The following is a 6,000-nucleotide window of genomic DNA, read 5'->3' on the forward strand; positions in this document are numbered from 1 at the left end:
CATAGAAGTAAACTTTCCTAACCTAAAGAAAGAAATACCTATGAAGATACAAGAAGCTTACAGAACACCGAATAGGCTGGATCCAAAAAAAAAAAAAAAAAAAAAAAAGTCCCCTCGCCACATAATAATCAAAACACTAAACACACAGAACAAAGAAAAAATATTAAGAGCCGCAAAGGAAAAAGACCAAGTAACATACAAAGGCAAACCCATCAGAATAACACCAGACTTCTCAATAGAGACTATGAAAGTTAGAAGATCATGGACAAATCTTATGCAGACACTAAGAGACCACGGATGCCAACCCAGACTGTTATACCCAGCAAAACTCTCAATCACCATAGGCAGAGTAAACAAAATATTTCAGGATAAAACCAGATTTAATCAATACCTGTCCACAAACACAGCCCTACAGAAAGCACTAGAAGGGAAACTCCAACCCAAAGAAGCTAAACACATCCATGAAAAATCAAGCAATAGATAATCCCACACCAACATACACCAAAGAAGGACAACACAACACAACCACAAAAAATAACAGAAATTAACAATCACTGGTCATTAATATCCATCAATACCAATGGTCTCAACTCACCTATAAAAAGACACAGCCTTTATGTGAGCATTTAGTGCTATGAATTTCCCTCTTAACACTGCTTTCATAGTGTCCCATAAGTTTGGGTATGTGGTGTCTTCATTTTCATTGATCTCTAGGAAGTCTTTAATTTCTTTCTTTATTTCTTCCTTAACCCATTGGTGATTCAGTTGAGCATTATTCAGTTTCCATGATATTGTAGGTTTTCTGTAGTTTTTGTTGTTGTTGAAATCTAACTTTAAACCATGGTGGCCTGATAGAACACAGGAGGTTATTCTAATTGTTTTGTATCTGTTGAGATTTGCTTTGTGGCCAAGTATGTGGTCGATTTTAGAGAAAGTTCCATGGGGTGCTGAGAAGAAGGTATATTCTTTCTTGTTAGGCTGGAATGTTCTGTAGATATCTACTAGGTCCAATTGGGTCATGACATCAGTTAAGTCTTTTATTTCTTTGATAAGTTTCGATTTGGGAGATCTGTCCAGTGGTGAAAGTGGGGTGTTGAGATCTCCCACTATTAATGTGTGGGGTTTTATATGTGGTTTAAGCTTTAGTAATGTTTCTTTTACATATGTGGGTGCTCTTGTGTTTGGGGCATAAATGTTCAGAATTGAAACTTCATCTTGGTGGATCTTTCCTGTGATGAGTATGTAATGTCCTTCTTGATCTCTTTTGATTGATTTTAGTTTGAAGTCTATTTTGTTGGATATCAGGATGGCTACCCCTGCTTGTTTCTTAAGACCATTTGATTGGAAAGTCTTTTCCCAGCCTTTTATTCTTAGGTAGTGTCTGTCTTTGAATTTGAGATGTGTTTCTTGTATGCAGCAGAAAGATGGGTCCTGCTGGTCCTGCTTTCGTATCCATTATGTAAGTCTATGTCTTTTTATAGGTGAAATAAGTCCGTTGATATTAAGGGATATTAATGACCAGTGATTGGTCATCCCTGTTATTTTTGGTGGTAGTGTGTATGTACTTCTCTTCTTTGGGGTTTACTGTTGTGGCTTTATCTATTGCCTGTGTTTTCGAGTGTGTATCTGACTTCCCTCGGTTGGAATTTTCCTTCTAGTGCTTTCTGTAGGGCTGGGTTTGTGGATAGGTATTGTTTAAATCTGGATTTGTCTTCGAATGTCTTGTTCCTTCCATCTATGATGATTGAAAGTTTTGCTGGGTATATTAGTCTGGGCTGACATCCATGGTCTCTTAGTGTCTGCATTACATCTGTCCAGGTCCTTCTGGCTTTCAAAGTCTCCATTGAGAAATCGGGTGTTATTCTGATGGGTTTACCTTTATAGGTCACTTGGCCTTTTTCCTTGGCTGCTCTTAATATTCTTTCTTTATTCTGTACATTTAGTTGTTTAATTATTATGTGTCGAGGGGACTTTTTTGGGAGGTCTAGTCTGTTTGGTGTTCTATAGGCTTCTTGTATCTTCATAGGCATTTCCTTCTTTAATTTGGGAAAGTTTTCTTCTATAATTTTGTTGAATATATTTTCTGTGCCTTTGAGTTGGTATTCTTCACCTTCTTCTATCCCTATAATTCGTAGGTTTGGTCTTTTCATGGTGTCCCAAATTTCTTGGACATTTTGGTTCATGACTTTGTTGGCTTTAGTGTTTCCTTCGACTGATGAAACTATTTCTTCTACTGTATCTTCAATGCCAGAAATCCTCTCTTCCATCTCTTGCATTCTGTTGGTTATACTTGCATCTGAAGTTCCCGATCTTTTACTCAGGTTTTCTATTTCCAGCATTCCCTCTGTTTGTGTCTTCTTTATTTTTTCAATTTCCCTTTTCAGTTCTTGGACTGTTTCCTTTGTTTGTTTCATTGCTTTTTCATGATTTTCTTTCAGTGCTTTATTGTTTTCTTGCAGGACTTTATTGTTTTCTTCCAGGACTTTATTGTTTTCTTGGAGGGCTTTATTGTTTTCTTCTAATTTGTTTGCCCTTTCCTCTAGTTGTTTACAGCTTTCTTCCAATTTTCTTGTCTTTTCCTCTACACAAGCCTCTACCTTCTTCATGAAGTTACTCATAAGGCTACTTTCTTCTGCTTCTTCCAATTTTTGGTGTTCAGGTCTAGATGTTGGAGGCGGGCTAGGTTCTGGTGATGCTGTATTACTGTTCATTTTGTTGTATGTACTTCTGCCTTGATGTCTGCCCATCTCCTTGTGGTTCCTTCTTGGTCTTATCAGTGTACTTGTTTCAGAAAGAGCTGACAGATTCAGGAAGTCTCTCTCTCTTGTCCAAAAGGGAGTTCTCTTGTCCAACTCTGGTCCAGAAGGGAAGTCGGGGGCAGGTTGGGAGCTGGTGGCCGGTCTCTAAGTCTCAGGAAGTGGCTGGGGTCTCGGGCAGATGGGCGTGGTGACAGGGTTCAGAGATTGCAGGGGCTGCCGGGGGGGGGGGCTTGGAAAAGGGGATCCCTCCCGGTGGGGCTAGAAGGGGACCTGCCCCGTGGCCAGAACCTGGGGCCAAGTTGGGCAGGTCTTCCCGGAGTGGCTGGTGCCCAGGGATGGGGTCCGGGATGGACCCGGATACTCACCTCTGGTCCAGAAGGGAAGTTGGGGGCAGGATGGGAGCTGGGGGCCGGTCTCTAAGTCTCAGGAAGTGGCTGGGGTCTCGGGCAGATGGGCGTGGGGGCAGGGCACAGAGATTGCAGGGGCTGCCGGGGGGGGGGGGCTTGGAAAGGAGATCCCTCCTGGTGGGGCTAGAAGGGGACCTGCCCGGTGGCCAGAACCTGGGGCCAAGTTGGGCAAATCCCACACTAGTGACTTAACAGCACACCTGAAAGCTCTAGAACAAAAAGAAGCAAAGTCTCCCAGGAAGAATAGATGCCAGGAAATTATCAAAGTGAGAGGTGAAATTAATAAATTAGAAACTAAAAGAATAATACAAAAAATTAATGAAACAAAGAGTTGGTTCTTTGAGAAAATCAACAAGATAGACAAGCCCTTATCCAAACTAACCAAAAGACACAGAGAGAGAATCCAAATCAACAAAATCAGAAATGAAAAGGGGGACATAACAACAGACATTGAGGAAATCCAGAGAATTATAAGGTCATATTTCAAAAACCTCTACTCCACAAAACTGGAAAACCTAAAAGAAATGGACATTTTTCTGGATAGGTACCACATACCTAAGTTAAATCAAGACCAGATAAACTATTTAAATAGTCCAATAACCCCTAAGGAAATAGAAACAGTCATTAAAAGTCTCCCAACCAAAAAAAGCCCAGGACCAGATGGTTTCAGCGCAGAATTCTACCAGATCTTCAAAGAAGAGTTAATACCAATACTCTTTAAATTATTCCACATAATAGAAACAGAAGGAACATTACCAAACTCCTTCTATGAGGCTACAATTACCCTGATTCCTAAACCAAACAAGGATGCAACAAAGAAAGAGAACTACAGACCGATCTCCCTCATGAACATTGATGCAAAAATACTCAGTAAAATACTGGCAAACAGACTCCAAGAACACATCAGAACAATTATCCACCATGATCAAGTAGGCTTCATCCCAGGGATGCAAGAGTGGTTCAACATACGAAAGTCCATCAATGTAATACACCATATAAACAAACTCAAAGAAAAAAACCACATGATCATCTCACTAGATGCAGAAAAAGCATTTGACAAAATCCAACACCCCTTCATGATAAAAGTCTTGGAGCGATCAGGAATACAGGGAACATACCTAAACATAATAAAGGCAATATATAGCAAACCAACAGCCAACATCAAATTAAATGGAGAGAAACTCAAAGCAATTCCACTAAAATCAGGAACGAGACAAGGCTGTCCACTCTCCCCATACTTATTCAATATAGTACTTGAAGTTCTAGCCAGAGCAATAAGACAACATAAGGAGATTAAGGGGATACAAATTGGAAAGGAAGAAGTCAAGCTTTCCCTATTGGCAGATGACATGAGAGTATGCTTGAGTGACCCCAAAGATTCCACCCAGGAATTGATAAAGCTAATAAACACCTTCAGCAACATAGCAGGATACAAGATCAACTCAAAAAAAAAATCAGTAGCCCTCCTATATACAATGGACAAAGAAGCTGAGAAGGCAATTAGAGATACATCACCCTTTACAATAGCCAAAAATGACATAAAATACCTTGGGGTAACACTAACCAAGCAAGTGAAGGACCTATATGACAAGAACTTTAAGTCCCTGAAAAAAGAAATTGAAGAAGATGTCAGAAAATGGAAAGATCTCCCATGCTCATGGATAGGCAGGGTTAACATAGTAAAAATGGCAATCTTACCAAAAGCAATTTACAGATTCAATGCAATCCCCATCAAAATACCAACACAATTCTTCACAGACCTGGAAAGAATAATACTCAACTTCATATGGAAAAACAAAAAACCCAGGATAGCTAAAAGAAACCTGTATAATAAAACAACTTCTGGAGGCATCACAATCCCTGACTTCAAGCTCTACTATAGAGCTACAGTAATAAAAACAGCTTGGTATTGGCATAAAAACCAACATGTGGACCAATGGAATCAAATTGAAGACCCTGACATTAACCCACACACCTATGGACATTAATTTTTGACAAAGAAGCCAAAAGTGTACAATGGAAGAAAGAAAGCATCTTCAACAAATGGTGCTGGCATAACTGGATATCATCATGTAGAAGGCTGCAAATAGATCCATATCTGTCACTGTGCACAAAACTTTAGTCCAAGTGGATCAAAGACCTCAACATATATCCAGCTACTCTGAACCTGCTAGAAGAGAAAGTAGGAAGTAGTCTTGAACACATTGGCATAGGAGATCACTTCCTAAATATAACACCAGTAGCGCAGACACTGAGAGAAACAATCAATCAATGGGACCTCTTGAAACTGAGAAGCTTTTGTAGAGCAAAGGATATGGTCAACAAGGCAAAGCGACAGCCTACAGAATGGGAAAAGATCTTCACCAACCCCACATGTGACAGAGGACTGATATCCAGAATATATAGGGAACTCAAGAAATTAGACATCAAAACAACCAACAGTCCAATTGAGAAATGGGCTTTAGAACTAAACAGAGAATTCTCAACAGAGGAAACCCAAATGGCTGAAAGGCATTTAAGGAATTGCTCAACATCCCTAATCATCAGGGAAATGCAAATCAAAACAACTCTGAGATACCACCTTACGACTGTCAGAGTGGCTAAGATCAAAAACACTGAAGACACTTTATGCTAGAGAGGATGTGGAGTTAGGGGAACTCTCCTCCACTGCTGGTGGGAGTGCAAGCTTGTACAACCACTTTGGAAATCAATATGGCGCTTTCTTAGAAAATTGGGAATCAATCTCCCCCAAGATCCAGCTATACCACTCCTGGGCATATACCCAAGAAATGCTCAATCATACCACAAGAGCACTTGCTCAGCTATGTTCATAT

The sequence above is a fragment of the Peromyscus maniculatus genome, chromosome 18 (assembly GCF_049852395.1).
Source record: "Peromyscus maniculatus bairdii isolate BWxNUB_F1_BW_parent chromosome 18, HU_Pman_BW_mat_3.1, whole genome shotgun sequence".
Taxonomy (NCBI): domain Eukaryota; kingdom Metazoa; phylum Chordata; class Mammalia; order Rodentia; family Cricetidae; genus Peromyscus; species Peromyscus maniculatus.